Source organism: Mobula birostris, chromosome 19 (genome assembly GCF_030028105.1).
Source record: "Mobula birostris isolate sMobBir1 chromosome 19, sMobBir1.hap1, whole genome shotgun sequence".
NCBI lineage: Eukaryota > Metazoa > Chordata > Chondrichthyes > Myliobatiformes > Myliobatidae > Mobula > Mobula birostris.
In genome coordinates, this window is record NC_092388.1 from 18598696 (window position 1) to 18616436 (window position 17741).

Sequence of the window (17741 nt, forward strand, 5' to 3'; positions counted from 1 at the left end):
TTCAAATCTCTAGAAGTGGATTTTGTGTTTCTAAACCTACCATTGTTTATCAAACCACACCATGCCATGATTACATAATGGCCGGAGAAGGAAAGACCCAAATTGATTTGATATTTGTTAATGAAAAGACATCTGTCATTTTCTATAAATCGAGGCAAAACTCTATGTTCTTTTCTTGCGCATATTTTTCATGTGATAAGTAAATTTTTCAGTGGTTATTCCAAAGTTTAGAAACTTTAGAATTGAAGAACATGAAATTATTCCAGCCTAAAATTTACAAAGATTAGGAATTCTCTGAACAAGCCATTCACACAATAAAAGTTAAATATTTTATCCGTGAAGCAGAAAAATAACAGCAAATTTTTATGGAGTATCTTATCCCTTACTGTTCCTTATTATGAGCTTAGATCATAGCAATATGTATATATTAATATTCATCTTCCACTACATATAATATAAGCCACAGATGTCATCCGAAGATATGTAGGAAATATAGTAGCATTAAATGCCATTCCTTTCAAAGGAGCACGAGAAAAAAATGTGCTAAAGAAAATTGAAATTTAACACAATATCATCAAGTTTTAACTCCTCCATGGATAGTCCCAAACCCGGCCACAAAAGGAGGAAAATTGGGCCTGGGGGTAGTAACCTCATTCTGTAACACTCAGAACTACAGAAACTCAAAAGCCCTCACCCCTGGGAGAGGAAGGCCCTTTGAAGATGGGCTATACCTGGGGTCATCTTGAAAGACTAGTGAGGACTCTGGTGAGATTCTGTCAGCAGCCTATGCCCCAGTAAAGGTGATGGGCTTAAGAAGATTAGTAAGTTTTATTACTCTTTACATTGAAGCACACAGTGTAATGTACTTTGAATGTAAAATCACCCAAAATGTATTTAGAGAGACATCATAATGTTTCTTCCATAACTAGTCTTACATTATTTCAATTTTAGATAGTTGACTATTATTATGATGAGAATAATTTTCACAGAAAATTTTAACTTTATTTTTATCTTTTTTCATGTTATCAAAGCACACAGTCCAGCAACCTCTTGGATCCTAAATTTTAACAGACATGCATATACTTGTGAAAATCGCTCTACACTTACTCAGATAAGGGCAATGCATGCGGCTCTGATTTCCTTAAGTGGCACAATGGTATAACTCAGTTCTGAGACCACACACACTTCTCAAGGAAAGCCATTCTAATTTTGTACACATGACAAAACAGCTTTCTCATAATGGCAGAAGGTGAGTAATATTAAGTTAAAAAAAATTAATGTACCTATATGCATGCAATGTACAGTGTATGAAGCATCCTCATTATAGACTCAAAAATTATTTTAGAAACGATTCTATTTTTAAATCCTTATATTAATTCTTTGCAGTCATTTTATCAAATTCGGGAGCACCTCAGTTTAGAAACCTGTAGAACAATTAAACGAAAGATTAATGAAAGCAAAATATATTGTGGAAAATCCAGCCAGGATGACTTTGTTTTAAATTATTGCCCTTCAATTCACATTCACGTGCCTAAAAGTTCAAAGACTAAACATCAATTGTACTTCTGAAATACAATTGAGTGACTTGTAGAATATAGTAAATACAGCAGCCATTTTGTGCAGATTAAATTCCCACTGAGTTTTTTGTGGTAAAACCAAGTAAGCTGCCTTCTTTCAGTAATGTTGATCAAGGATAAAATAATGATTCCTATCTACATTCAAAATAGTGCTCTATTTTATTTTTGATATCCATGAGTTGTTCATGTATCTGTTGAGCAACTTATCCAAAAGGCCACAATTTCAATAGTGTGGTCTTCCTTCAATACTGCACTGCATCTCCGGCCTACGTTATTGCATTCATGATTACTTGACCAAGTCTTGAACTAGCAGAGATTCAGGCTCAGAACAGGAAGTTTTCAGGAGATGGGGATGAAACAATGCCAATACTGTCACTTTAGAAGATTGACAGGAAAGCTGACTGACAGAAGAATATGTTTGTTGATAAATAGAACATTTTTGTTAATTATTATAACAAAATTAAATAGTTGTGCACAATATTAGAATAAACCAGGCTGATTGATCATTCAATTAAGCACTTTTACTGAAGTTAATGCATGACTACTCCACTGCATCACTTCCCATTCTACACAACTTAAGTATTTAGAAATTAATATGGATTGTTTTAAGGTGCAGAGTTGATAAATAATTGCTGCAATTTAAAATGATCTCCAATGCTGTATTTCCTTCTTAATCTATAATAACTCATATCTAATTTTGTGTCAAGGAATCAATTTTGAAAATCAATGTTTATAAAAAGTAATTAATTGTTTTAGTGGTTTTTTTTATAGTGAATCAAAAATTAGATTGGATGTTTGTGAAAGAGGAAGAAAAGATGGAGAGATGTGTTAAACCGTAAGTATGTTTCAACAAACTTCCTGCACATCTGGTCTGCTGGATTTGGGCATGGGTTTCTGGTCCGACTGAGCCCTTGCTGATAAATTGTTTGCACACCTTGGATGATAGATTGCTTCTCCTTCTGGACTGTTGGATTTCCTATATTGGCTGCCAGATTGCCTGTTCTGGAGTGCATTGCCTGTGTCTGGATTTCTATGCTGTCTGTGTAAGTAATCTAACCAGGCATCTAGTATGATTGTTCTGGCACGTATATGATTCTGGGAGTTCTTTGTAATTAGGAATTTTGCTCTTTTGTGAGTCTGAACTCTTCAATAACACTCGCTGCTATATTTGAGCTGAGCTACCTGTGTAACCAAACACGCAATTTTCTATGAATCTTGGAGAAACCAATTGGCTCAGAAATACATTTTTTTTCAGTTTCTGTAACTAATTGGCTCCTAGATGTTTTAGTTAAGCTGCGTGACAATATTACTCATCTGCATGCTTTATTGTTTGTTCCAAATACTTTGAACCCTTATATCTATAGGCCCATGGATTCCTTAATGTTACAGGCTAATCTCTGAACTGTTTATGTTCTTTACACAACCATGATTCTAGACTTGGGCATCTGTAGTGATTTTGTACTAAGATCATTAAATTGGCTGCTTTGCAGGATAGTGTTTCTCCATCCTCGAAACGTGTTAGTGTATCTTTTGAAATATTTAGAAGATTCCACCTGCTTTCCTGTCATTTTACTGATGGCATTTATTTTAGGACTGTAGTTCTCAAAATACCATGGTCTGGTGCAATTTCAGATGTGCTAATTACTGCTCCTACAATTATTCTACCACGCATTTCCATGTTAATGATATTTCATAGCTTGTTTCTATTTTGGAATGTGGATGCTTGGAAGGTCTGCCCATCTGGAGTGTTGAATTTACTTCAGTATTGGATATTGTCTGAATATTTGGGAGGCTGTATATCTTATACTCTAGGCCTGCCTATGTGTATCAATAATTCTATTGCCTGTTGAGCTATGATGTTGAATTGACTCACATCAGGAATATGGCATCTATATATCTATTGATGTCTAGCTGTATTCTAGATTCCCTTTACATTTATAATGCTGGGTGTCTAAATTTGAGGTGAATCCAGAATATTAACTGAATTGCTGTGTATATAGAATTCCAGATACACAGCCAGTTCAACATCCCCGATATGCAAGATCATATGTACTGGACTGACTGTTTCACTGGAATAGCAAATAATATGATTACCTGGAAAGCCAGCTTGTTTTTCTGTCTTGTTACTACTTTATACTTATACATTCAGTGGCCAATTTATTAGGTACGCCTGTACACCTATTCATTAATGCAAATATCAAATCAGCCAATCATGTGGCAGCAACTCAATATACAAAAGCCTGGAGACATGGTCAAGATGTTCAGTTGCTGGTCAGACTAAACATCAGAATGGAGGAAATGTGAACTAAGTTACTTTGACTGTGGAATGATTGTTGGTGCCAGATGGGGTGGTTTGAGTATCTCAGAAACTGCTGAACTACTGGGATTTTCATACACATTCTAAAATTTACAGAGAATGGTGTAAAAACACACCCAGTGAGTGGCAGTTCTGTGGCTGAAAATGCCTTGTAAGCGGAACAAGTGCTACACCTGCCCTTACACTTCCTCCCTCACCACTATTCAGGGCCCCAGACAGTCCTTCCAGGTGAGGCGACACTTCACCTGTGAGTCAGCTGGTGTGATATACTGTGTCCAGTGCTTGCGGAGTGGCCTTCTATATATTGGTGAGACCCGACACAGATTGGGAGAGCACTTTGCTGAATACCTACGCTCTGTCCGCCAGAGGAAGCAGGATCCCCCAGTGGCCACACATTTTAATTCCATGTCCCATTCCCATTCCTATATGTCAATCCATGGCCTCCTCTACTGTCAAGATGAAGCCACACTCAGGTTGGAGGAACAACACCTTATATTCCGTCAAGGGTAGCCTCCAACCTGATGGCATGAACATTGACTTCTCAAACTTCCGTTAATGCCCCTCCTCCCCTTCTTACCCCATAATTTTTATTTTTTTTCTCTCTCTCTTTCCCTTTCACAATAACCCCTTGCCTGCTCTCCATCTTCCTCTGGTGCTCCCCTCCTCCTTTCTTTCTCCCTAGGCCTTCCGTCCTATGATCCTCTCCTTTCTCCAACCTTGTATCCCTTTTGCCAATCAACTGTCCAGCTCTTGGCTCCATCCCTTCCCCTCCCGTCTTCTCCTATCATTTCGGGTCTCCCCCTTCCCCTCCCACTTTCAAATCTTTTACTATCTCTTCTTTCAGTCAGTCCTGACGAAGGGCCTCGACCCGAAACGTCGACTGTACCTCTTCCGAGAGATGCTGCCTGGCCTGCTGCGATCAACAGCATTTTGTGTGTGTTGCTTGAATTTCGGGCTTCTGCAAATTTTCTCGTGTTTACGAAATACACTCAGTGCCACTTCATTAGATACAGCAGGTAGCTACTAACGTGGCCTCTGAGTGTATGCCGGAATGACTTGTCTCCCTGTAGTTGCAGGTTACGTAATTATCTGGAAAGCCAGCTTGCTTGTTTGTCTTGTTACTACATTGCATTCGAATGTGGAAAGCTGGGTCGCCTGTGGACGTGGGATACTGGGTTGTCTGCGTACGGGATATTAGATTGATTGTGTCCAGTTTGAGGGACTGCCTCGGGAGGCCCTGGACCACCTGTGTGTCTGGTCTATGCCTTGTCCCTGTGTCCGTGACGCTGGATTAAGTGTGTGATTGATTGTCTCTGCCTTGGATTTGATCCAACTGTACCCATTTCCCCGCGGCGGAAAGTCCTCTGTGTGCAACATCGCCATAGAATTTTGCTTCTCATTCTGTGTTCTTCCAGATCAAACAGTAAAAAGAAATTTTGATTGCTTTTGATTTTTTAAGTCCCTTGATATATCTTTCATGATATTTTACACGGACAAATATCTAGCTTGCAGAACAGAAATTTAGTTCATAAATTCGCCTGGCAAACACCACTGCTGCTTATTATACAGAAACTATAATGTTATTTCACCACTGTCACTTGTTAAAAAGGTTGGTTTCAAATATACTCTTATATTATATACCCAAGCCTGGTAAATTGGGAGACGCATATTCTGTACATGACCTCTGGAGCTATTTGCTGTGATAAAACAGCTTTACCAAGAGACAGTCATTTTAAGTATTCATCATTTTGGAGAATCTGTGAGAAGTTTGTATGGTCTTAAATATGCCTGACTTGAATAATGAAAAACAATGAGGCATGAGCTCAACTGAGATTTTATTTTATTTTTATCCCATATTATAAATAAGTAAAAGATTGAATAATAAATAATAATGACAATTTGCGTCTTACTTTTCATTGTTAATCTTAGAGCAGTGAATCAAAGGCATATTTCCGGAAAACACGGGGCGCCTCTGGAGTAAGTAAATTCACGTGCAACTCAACTTGCTTACTGTATTCTGCGTAAACATCCTCATTCGTAGACGAGGGATGGGGTCTACACAGGGTCATGGGTAGTGCTGAATGTGGGCTGTTTTTACCTGGCTATTCTTCCAGTTTATTTAATAGAATGCAGTGTTTCCCTGTCTCTTTTAAGGAGGCAAAAGAATACATATGAAGTTAAATATTTGAGATTTTCTGTAACCTAAAGCAGTTCTGCCTCTATTTTCTGTTTCTTCTCCTCAGAATTACTTCAGGTTATGTATTGATATCAGGACTGTAGACTTAAAGCCCAACCCTATCTCAATTCTAGCCGAGGGGAAAGACTAAGTAAGAAATGTATGCTATGAATAATCATGGGTATTCAATTTCAGCAGGAGATCATTTTTATGCTGGAATCTGAGAACACAAGAATTAAAAATTCTAACAGTGTTTACGTTTGACAAGTTATGTCGAAAGTTAAAAGCTATACCACATTAAAAAGCATATCAACTTTTAAAACACTTGCTTTTCTTACCTTTACATGGTTTGTTTTTATTGTGGGCAATCACCTTCTCAGAATATATTTTAATAATGCAGCAAATGCATAATTAAAGCGTCCGAAGAAACATTAAGGATGTCCTTTTCGAACAAAGATGAGGAGAAATGTATTTAGCAAGAGGGTGGTGAATGTGTAGAATTCATTTCCATGGACGACTATGGAGGCCAAGTCGTTGGGTAGGCTTAAAGCGGAGGTTGATAGGTGTTTTATTAATCAGGGCGTCAAAGGTTACGTGGAGAAGGCAAAAGAATGGAGTTGAGTGGGATAATAAATCAGTCATGATGGAATGGCGGAACAGACTCTATGGACCGAATGGCCTAATTCTGCTCCTATTTCTAGTGTGGAGTATTCAGGCAAATTCACGTAAGTAAAAAGAAAACTTTATTGTCGAAGTTAGTAAAACATTGCACTTTCCCTTCTGCCGCCATACATTATATTCAATTCAATATTTATTCAGTATTTTCTAAAGCGTGCGTTTGCATTCAATGAAAGTTACCTGTTTTGAATGAAGTATAATTGATTTTCATGATAAGGTTCTTGGAGTGAGTCTCTTACTACCAGTGAATAATTCCTATAAACATATCCGGTTTGAAGAGGCGGATGCCGAATTCTATTTCAGATTAAAGTACAAGTTATGTCTGTACTCTGGCGTGCCGCAACTTCGTGTCGAACCGGTTGATACTTTTGGATCTTCCAAATTTATATGGGCTTATGATTAATGTGATCTCCCCAGCACAGTATTTGAAGCAACAGCGGATTCAGTTAGTGGAGGTAGCTGATTTTGATTATGTGACATTTTCCAGGCATCCTGACTGATCCTGGCATCAAGTGCACAAGTTTGGCAGCAATTGAAACTTTTCGCGCCCTTGAACGATGGCTGCGATATTGGAACTTCGTGCAAGGTCCAAGAAAATATAACATTATCCGACCCGCATCGTCCATTCGTGAAAATCAAGTACAATGGGAAATCATACGGCATGCTGTTAAAGAGAAAATAAAGCTGTAAGCTAACTTTCTTCTGCGTTAGCATTCGTAACTTTTAAATGTGAATGATTATGTTGGTGCAGATAAATCATTCTTTTTTTTCAACAAACTGAAATCCAATTCATCACGAAAACATTAAGTAGGAACGTGAACAACTGCTTTCCTTTAACACACCGTACGGCAAAAAGCTTGGCGTCACCTCTAATCCATGTTGCATTTTATAATGTAGCTGGGAAATCAATGGAATAATGCAAGTAATTAAAATAGGCAACCCGCAAATTTCATGGATAGAACACGAAATGTATTTCCCATTAAATCTGCTTTTATTTGGATTGTCATCCCCAAATAATTATATTTGACAGACGACGTGTAGTTATTGTGGGGCCCAATTGTCCAAACTTCTAACATCAATTTGACTCTCCTCCTGAATAAAGGTACTGTACCAGTCTGAGAGGATTAAATTGCATTCCTCGAAACATGGTTTCTCGTACGTTTACAACTTTCATGCCATTTTACACAGTGTAATTTTGGAGATTCAAGTCTAGGAGCTGGAAATCTGTCTTCATCACTTCGTATCAATGTGCCTCTCGGCACCAGAGTACGTTTTATCAGTTCTCTTCCGTGTAAACGTAGAAACAAATGAACTTAAGGGTGTCACGTGGGTTATCGAACATTCCTCGTGTTGCCCGATATAGATTCATTAAAAAAAAATATGGTCCGTATCTTGCTGACAAAAGTAGCAAGTCGGTTTTCCGGAACTTCCCAACCATCAAGAAGTGACGGGAGTTCACCGCTGCGTTGATCTGACGGAGACTAGTGTGGAAAGTAAATCTGCTCTATCTTCACGAAGTTCTTGCTGTGACACTCTCTCACCGCTAGATGGCTCTCTGCCTGCGATGACCTCCAAGATGCATTTGAGTGTCAAAGCAGTGCCACAAAATTCTCCACAAAGGTCATATGAAGAAAACTCCCAGAGCTTTTGGCTAGTCCCCAAATACTAAGTACTAAGATTCTTGTTTTTAATCTACTTTGGTTTGCATGCCAACTTCCTCAAACATATTCGAAGTGTTTATGATAAAGGGTGTAAAGTACAAACATAGTCACAGATTTTGTAATTCATGCAACGCACTGTTTCTGTTTCTAATCGCACTTTAAAAATGCTGTTTTTTTCCCCTCTCAAAGTGCTCCGACGTAATAACTTTGCCATTATCTTATCTCGAGGTGATAATAGCACCTAATGCATCCGGATGCAGTGAGCTGACTAGGAATTATTGATTAGATAGAGTGCAGTCCTCCTCTAGGAGTGAAATTTACAGAATCCTTCCGAATCCTTCTGCGTAGAATTTCATCCAAGCAACGGATTATTATTACAACCCAGCTTTCTTGCGAAAATTGGTTGAGATCTAATTCCGTCATCTTGTCTCGAACCAGCAGATACCGTGATGGGGAAATGCGTGTAATATTGTGCCAACGTACCAATATAATCGTGAATGCCTGACATTAAAATCGTTGAAAAGAAATAGTGTACTTGTTTTTCAAAAGTTTATTTCACTAATGAAATATTAGTTAATGTTTTAACACTGATTCGGTTATGCGTAAGCAGCGAAGCTGTACTAAACTGAAATATTGAGTGAATGCATTGTCACAATCCAACGGCCATTGATGAGCAGTTAGAAGGACTAAGCGTGATGGTTTATCTAGATATTTAATACTAAATGCTCCGAATGTGTGATTTTGCCGTGATTGTGTGGCGGGGGTTAGACGCAATGTTCATTTGTAAAAGTTTAACATTGTACTAGTCCAGATAATGTGCAAGAGAGTGAAGGGGACGAGCAGATGACCAGTTGCATTCCTCTGGCGCGCAACCCGTATTTTAACCCTTTGTGGAGTCCTTAACTGTTCAATCACCCTTATAATTCCACACGTTAAACCACGAACGAGGAGCGTGTGAGTGAAGGTGGATATTCTAAAGATAAACAAGACTGTAAGCAAGACGGTAGATAAGCCTGTTAAAACTGCAAGTAAAACTAAAAGACACTCATATAAGATTAATAATTCTTAATTCATTTGTGGTGAGCAAACATTTTTGGAGTATATATACATAAGGAGGTGAGCCCTGTAAAACAAAAACACGAGAAACTCGGCATGTACTGGAAATCCAAAGCAACACACACAAAATTCTGGAGGAACTCAGCAAGTCAGGCAGCACCTCTGGAGTCATTATATACCACTTTGAGATTCGTTTTCTTGCAGGCATTTACAAAGAAACTAAGAATTACAATAGAATTTAGGAAAAGCTATACATAACAAAGACAGACAAATTACTTTGTAATTGGAGCTGGAGGGTTATAGGGAGATGGCAGGAGATTGGGACTGAGAGGGAAATGGATCAGCTGTGATGAAATGACAGAGCAGACTCGATGGGCCAAACGGCCTAATTTTGCTTCTATACCTTATGGTCTTATATGTATATATTTAGAGATACAGCATGGAATAGGCCCTCCCTGCCCTTTAAGCCACACTGCCAGGAACCCACCAATTTAATGCAAACTTAGTCACAGGTCAATTTACAATGACCAATTAACTTACTAACTTTTACATCTTTGGACTGTGGGAGGAAACTGGGGTGCCCGGATGAAACCATATGTATAATATTATATATAAAAATCTTAATGGTTAATGAATATATTAAAACATGGTTACAAATAAGGCCAAAAGTCATGAATGAATAATAAAAATGGTGATTGAGTGGAATTTCTGAGATACATAAATATAATACCGGGAAAGTGTAGGATATCATTTCAGTTTTTTTCACTTTGTCAGTAAGAATCTTAGAAGGAAAATACTAACGAAAATCAGCTGAAGAGATTCCAAAACAAACAGTAGATGAAAAAAAAACTTGACAAGTCAAAAGGCATTTCAGGCTCACTACAACATTACAGCACAAAAGGTGGAGAATGCCATCCAAATTATCCATCCAATTGCACGAAAGCACACTTAAAAGGAAATCCATCAAATGAGCAAAAGAAATAAAAAGTCAATCAAACTTCGGAGAAATGTCCTCATTTACAATACTTCTTCCATGTGTTATGGAATTTTGGATAGCCAACTCAACTCTTCATCAACGTGTGTCATGTTTTGCATATTTTACTACAGGAAAATTAGAAGAGGTACTTGCACTGCAGATTTTATACATTTTAACTTTGGAACATCAATTTCACTGTGCTTCATTCTAACAATTTGTAAACACCAAGAATCCAAAAATGTCAAAGAGCTGTTTTCGTCCACCTGCTGACACAGATTCACAGAGACCCGTATAAAAAACTTGGATGCTCAGATGCAATTTGTTTTCCATCAAAATGACTTATTTTTAAGTTGGATTTTTTTCATCTCACAGTTTCCGAGACCAACCTTAACTTGACCCAGACTATTCCAAAGAGAAACGTTAATCTATGTCAAACTGTTTAATTACTTTGGTTCAGTGCCTTCGGATATCTGTAAAACAGAAACATTTCAATTAAAAATAAATAAATGTTGCAAACTTGGCAGCTTCCTAATCTAAAATGGTTTTGAAGTTATAGCTAGGCTTTCAAAATAGACAAAATTGCAAGGCAGGACTGCAGTTGATCTCTCAACATAGCAAAACCGACATTTCAGAAAGTTAGGTGACCATCTTCATTCTTTTCAAAATCGGATTAACCTAATTCATTCTGCCCAAGGTACCACACTCCTGCAAAATGGGAAGTACAACCAGGTCTTTTAATATAATTCATTGACTTCTTCATTTTTTTTCCTGAATAAAAAAAAAGAGCCTTCTACTCATTCAGAAGTTAAAGTTCTGCAGACACTGTCACTGAAATAGGTATCCTATCATAATTCACCTAAAGTGAAAAGGATTACAACTACTTCCATCCACTGTCACCAATATACAGGGACCCACACCTTAAAAAATGACTAAATTATTTCTAAAACCCACATGCATAGCAATATTACAAATACAAGATGCTTCCTGGCCTGCTGAGTTCCTCCAGCACTTTGTGTATGATGCATAGCAGTAGGCTCTTTGCATCCTAGAATGAAACCAACATTTATTGTTACAGAAAGTAGCAAAATCCTAAGAAGGGGCAAGCTTCGTCCCTTTCCCATTAAAACTAACAGTACCCAACTGCCAATCTCTCACAGAGGAACACAATGCAAACATATACAATTGATCATATAGGCCAGTCCTGGTGAAGGGTCTCAAGCCTGAAACATCAACTCTTTATTTATTTCCATAGTCCGGGGTTCCCAATTTTTTTTATGCCATGGACCCCTACCATTAACCAAGTGGCCCATGGGCCCAAGGTTGGGGACCCCTGCCCAAGATGTTGCCTGGCCTGTTGATTTCCTCCAGAAGTGTGTGTGTGTGTGTGTGTGTGTGTGTGTGTGTGTGTGTCTGGATTTCCAGCATCTGCAGAATCGCTTGTGTTTATTTTATAGAATTGAATATGCCTTGCATTAAATTATATGTATAGATGTCATAGACTGACTTGTTTTGGAATGGGCTTTGGAACTTGATACTGAGCACATTAGAGGCAGGCTATTCAGCTGTGAAATCAGAAAGCACTTCTCCTCACAAAAGGTAATGGAACACTGGATTTACACTCACGCATTCCTACCCACACCCTCCTCCTCCATCCCCCACACACACTCACACCTGAACTCACACCCAAAAAGGCTTTTAATAATCTTTCAATCTCTTTAAAAGAAAAGATTTTTTTGACAGATTGACAATAGTAGAGACTATGGAAGAAATATTGCCGCACACAGACTAGCTACAGGTCAGCTATGGCCTAATTGAATGACAGACTTGAAGGACCAAATGGCCCATGGTGGCATATGAATATTGGACAGAAAGGTTATCTTTGCTGGAAATGAAAGGGGATGCAGGTAGTTTGTATGAACGCACAATGTAAGGCCTCCAAAGAACACAAACAGTGGTGTGATGGATTTGAACACTTTTCAAATAATCAAAACTTTTGCATTCTATTTTTGATTAAAAGGCTTTTTAAAATGCCTCAAATGTTAAATCTGCACCTTGTGTTTAGAGTTCATATGGGAAATATTTACACTCGGACTTAATGCTTTCTGCACATGTTGAAAGGTAAGAAAAAATGAAATATCACCTGACTACAACTCACCTAAAATTAAAAAGGAGCCAATATTGCAGTTGAACTCAATTCCATGCTGCCTGTAACACAAACAGTTTCATTAACATTTGAGACGCTTTTAGCTTTTGGAAAGTAATAAATGCAAGAATGTTTAATTATATGAAAAGTATTCAAATCAATGACATTACCGTTAGGGACATACATAGTGCTTTCTAACCAATTACCTGCATTTCCACCAACTTATTGCAAATGTGACCTTTCTTTCCAATTTGATTGCAAGTTCTGGGTGTGTATGCTATCTCTGTGTCTTGGAGCTGGTCATTCTCTTCCCATGTGATGGCTGCTATTAATGTTAATACACTCTGACGGTTGGAGCCTAAATAAGTGTTTCTGACATAATACAGAAGCTTTTGGAGGTGGATAAACGGGCAGACGGTTTAATGAGACGAGTTCAGCCAGCCGAGGCCAAGCGCCTGACAGCCAGGCAACTTCACTCAAAAGGATTGCACTAACACCGTGAGATCCCTCATCTTTTGTAGCCACATACATCATTGAATGAGATTAGAAAGCCGAAATGATTATTCAAAAACAGTTTATAGTGATATATTGCTGAATGTTAATGCAATTTAGGAACTTAAACCTTATGTTTAATTCACACAAGATAGATGCATCTTAATTTTTTTGGGAACAGGAATAAAAATGTTCAAAGTTTAAAATGCTTCTCATTGGTGTCAACATGTAGCTTGCAATAATCTGCAACCCGCCTGTTGTCTTGAAGCACATCCATCAGTTATTTCTTTAAACTGGTAAATCCATATACAGTATATATTGCATGTAAATGATTGGATTTCCCTACTCCTGCAGGGTGATGGAATTCCTCCACAGCTACACTACCCACTCCTCAACCAGGCGGAAGCTGCACAAATGCAACACATCAACTTAGATTAACATATGAAACAGAGGTGTTGGAAATAATGCTGTGCATCAGAGTTTGCTCCTGAATAATTACTTACAGAAGCAAGATGGTGAATTTCTAGATTTCAGTAAAATAAATATCTCCTAAAAGAATAAACTGCATTTATTGAAACCTACCTCAAGTAACTCATAAGGGAAATGCATTCCACTACTGCCTTTAAGCCAGTAATATAATTTATTATTCTATTTCTGGCATCATCCCCTTTCCTTTTCAGTCCTGTAGAAAGGTCTCAGCCCAAAGCGTCGACTGTTTATTCATTTCCATGGATGCTGCCTGGCCTGCTGAGTTCCTCCAGCATTTTGTGAGTGTTGCCTTGGATTTCTAGCATCTGCAGATTTTCTCCTGTAATAGAATTTATTTCTCATTTGTTGTACATGATTTACATTTTTACAATAATATATTTTTTTGTAAATTCTTCAAATTCAACTAAAAGCCAGCGTCCCACGACTACACTGCTTCACGGGCTTTCAAAGCTTTATTTTACAATTTCGTAATTTTAGATACGCCATAAGCAAATAATTAATCTAAACTGAGAGGTGGCTTTTGTAGATTGTGTAATTAATAAATGTGATTTTTTTTTTGCTCTGTTCAATTTTGCAAGTAGATGAGAAAGAGACGCAGATACGTGTGGAGGAAATATATTTTGTTAGCACAGCCAACAATGTGACTTCGTGATATCTGAGAGCTAGAAAATAAGTCACTAATAATTAATCGTTTACTTATAAAACTGAAATTTACATAAGCACGATTATACGGGATCCATTTAATGACATGTAAAACACGTCATTACATCTTTTATCTCAAAGCTGTTCATCTAAAGAAAACAACTAATTGAGGGCTTTGGAATAGCTGCGTTTCCATCTATGGTATATTCAGGCATCCTAACACAACTAATAACCAGACTGCCAAAACAAAGGATCCACCGCGTGTATCGAAATGTACATCCCGACATGAGCAAAATATTTAGAGGAAAGGTTCCTAAGGATAACCGGCAACAGATACAGGCGGAGAGGCAAGTAGGTAGATTTAAAAAGTCGGCAGACCAGGAATCCGATAAGTAGGTTTTAAAACAACATTGAAGAATTACTAATTCTTAAACTCAAGGAGCCATAGCTACGTTTCCTAGGCCAAGAGCGCCCTCTGTCTGCCACGGCGTTTTCTTTTACGCCAAAGAGGCTACGAAAGGGTTTTTCGGTTTGTACGTGCAGTGGTTGCTGGGTGAGAATTTGCAAGTTGTGCGGCGTTCCTGGAAATTCAAAGCATGATGCGCGATTTTGACAAATAACTAAAGAAATAAATTTTAAAAAGCGGCCCTTTTTAATCAATGTTAATCCTAATCCACCCCTCTGCTTGCGGTTTCGTTCTCTTCTGTTCCCCCGTTTACAACTGAACCCGTGGGCTTGGTCGGTTAGTATTTGACGGGGGGAAACCGGGGCGCTGCACTCACTGGCCATTACCAGGAAGGGGTTGGTCATCGATCAAGATTGGCACGAAGTTCCTGGACGAACATGTTGAATATATGAATATGAATACATAACACAAATCTACCTATTAGACATGCACTTGTCCACAGCATCACTGATAGCTGTCCATAGTATGATGGTTGTCGAAGGTTAAGCATTGCTGCCCTAGGCATGCTTAACGAGACATGGCTTTTTGAACGATCTATCATAATGTCGGATGTTAACTGGTAATCACAGAATGCACAATTGGATCGCAACTTCTCAGGAAATGTACTATTCCATGTAGTATTCCACTAAGGACAGTATTCGTCCACAGGGGTAAGAAACAGTCACATCACACAATTGCCATCTCCTTGTGGACTCATAATGACATTAAGATCAGTAAACAGCTCACCAACAGTTTGGGGGAGGCGTAACAATTGACCTGAAACTAAACTGTACCCGTATATAAATCATATTCTTCATAGGCGAATCCTTGTGGTCCAGAGTGACTCGCTTCCACTCAAGCTCCGTAGATTGCGAATGATGAATGTGGGATTCTCTCTGACATGGACCGGGCAGAAGTACTTAAGACAAGAGCATGCTGTATGTAGGAGCAGGAGGTCATTTGAATCCTGGACTTACTCTGACTTTCAGCAGGGTTATGGGTGATCTTCTACTCGCACTGCATTTTCCTGCTCTATCCTAATATCTCAAGCCCTTTAAGATCTAGAAATTAATCACCATTTGAATTGGATTGAATTCATTTCTTACATCCTTCACATACATGAGTAAAAATTCTTGTTACATCTCCATCTAAATATGCAACGTGTAATTTATAATAAATAGTATGTACAACAGGACAGTCAATATAGAAATACAATTGCCTCGGCGTGATGGCATGGAGCCCGTTGGTGCTGGCTTTTATGCTGCGGTAGCGTTTCCCGGGTGGTAGTAGCTGCAACAGTTTGTGGTTGGGGTGATTCGGGTCCCCAGTGATCCTTCAGGCCCTTTTTATGCACCAGTCTCTGTTATTGTCCTGAATCATGGGAAGTTCACATCTACAGATGCGCTGGGCAGTCCGCACCACTCTCTGCAGAGTCCTGCGATTGAGGGAAGTACCATTCTTAAAATGGAATCAATTACTAAGTCTTCAAAGTACTTACTAGAGAATTACAAAGAATGCTTTGAATGAATAATTTTTGAATCACCTTTTGAATTAATAATTTTATTGCAGTCCTAAATAAACTCTCCTTCTGGTGAATGCCACAATTTTAGACTCTTTAGCCAAGTTAAATATCTTCCCCACATCTACTCTATCAAATATTCAAAGCTCCAGAAACTTGAATAAAACCACAAAATGCCTGAAATTTAAATAGGCATCTCACTTATTTAATACTTCCTCAAATCAGACTCCCCATATCAAGAACACAAGAAAATCTGCAGATGCTGGAAATCCAAGGCAAAACACATAAAATGCCGGAGGAACTCAGCAGGTCAGGCAGCATCTATGGAATGAATAAGCAGTCGACATTTCGGGCCGAGACCCTTCACAAGGACTCACCACCATATCGAGAACCAATCTGGTAAAGCATCATTGCTCTTCTTCTTGGGTAAGGAGACCAAGATTGTACACAATACTACAGGTGTGGAATCCATTGCACATTCTTAAAGAAATATTCCTCGTAAGTGTCATGACATCGCATTCTTTATTGATTCCAAAACTTCCCCACTATAATGTCAACATCAGATGAATTTTATTTTGGTAATTCCCAGCTTTCTCTCTCCCTCCATTGGGGGGGGGGGGGAGGGAGTCACACTTGCTTTCGTCCAATGTGCAGGAAAAAAAGATCAAGAAAATTTAAGAATGTGGAATATCATAACCAGAACAACCACTGACCCTTAAGTATTTCTTTTGGAACACTAAGGAATACCTCATCAGGTCTCTGACGTTACAACAAGTCTCCCAAACTTCCACCACAAAGGACCAAGATAGCAGGTGCATGGTCACATGACCACCTGCAGGCACCAATCTGACCTGTTAGCAAATTGCACTTCCTTCATTGCAGATGCGTCTAAATCTAATAGCTTCACCAACAGGGCTAAATCAATTCAAAACAGCTCACCACCACTTCCTCAAAGACAGGCAGAGATGGGGATTAAAGGCTGGCCTTCCAACAATACCCCATTTTATAAAAATATTATTTTCAATAGCAAGAAAGGTATTGATAACACAATATCAGTATTATTATAGGTCAGTTATTTCCTATTATTATAGGAAATTACAAGCCAGTTAGCCTAACCTCAGTGGTGGGGGAAGTGTTGGGAGTCATCATTAAGGAGGAGGTTTCGGGGTACTTGGAGACGAATGGCAAAATAAGTCAAAGTCAGCATGGTTTCCTTAAAGGGAAATCTTGCCTGACAAATCAGTTAGGAGTTCTTCGAGGAAGTAACAAGCAAGGTGGGCAAAGGAGAGGCAGTGGATGTCATTTACTAGGATTTTCAAAAGGCATTTGATAATGTGCCACACGAGGCTGCTTAACAAGATAAAATCCTGTGGCGTTACAGGAAAGATACTGGCATGGATAATGGAATGGCTGACAGGCCAGTGTCAGTGAGTGAAAATAAAAGGGGCCTTTTCTGGTTGGCTGCCGGTGACTGGTGGTGTTTCTCAGTGGCCAGTATTGGGACCGCTACTTTTTACATTGTTTGTCAATGATTTGCGTAATGGAATTGATGACTTTGTGGCAAAGTTTG

The 17741-nt window shown here is 38.6% G+C and overlaps 2 long non-coding RNA genes across 2 annotated transcripts; one reads left to right on the forward strand and one right to left on the reverse strand.

Annotated features, from left to right (window-relative positions):
• Window positions 1-1151: 1151 nt before the first annotated feature.
• LOC140212323 (uncharacterized) lies at window positions 1152-7578 on the forward strand. The gene is made up of 3 exons (XR_011889695.1): window positions 1152-1249; window positions 2349-2412; window positions 7236-7578. It is a non-coding gene; the product is annotated as an uncharacterized lncRNA (long non-coding RNA).
• Window positions 7579-9539: 1961 nt separating this feature from the next.
• LOC140212325 (uncharacterized) lies at window positions 9540-13878 on the reverse strand. Its single transcript, XR_011889696.1, has 3 exons — window positions 13659-13878; window positions 12597-12646; window positions 9540-10911 (listed from the first exon to the last, which is right to left on the reverse strand). It is a non-coding gene; the product is annotated as an uncharacterized lncRNA (long non-coding RNA).
• Between the last annotated feature and the right edge of the window lie 3863 nt (window positions 13879-17741).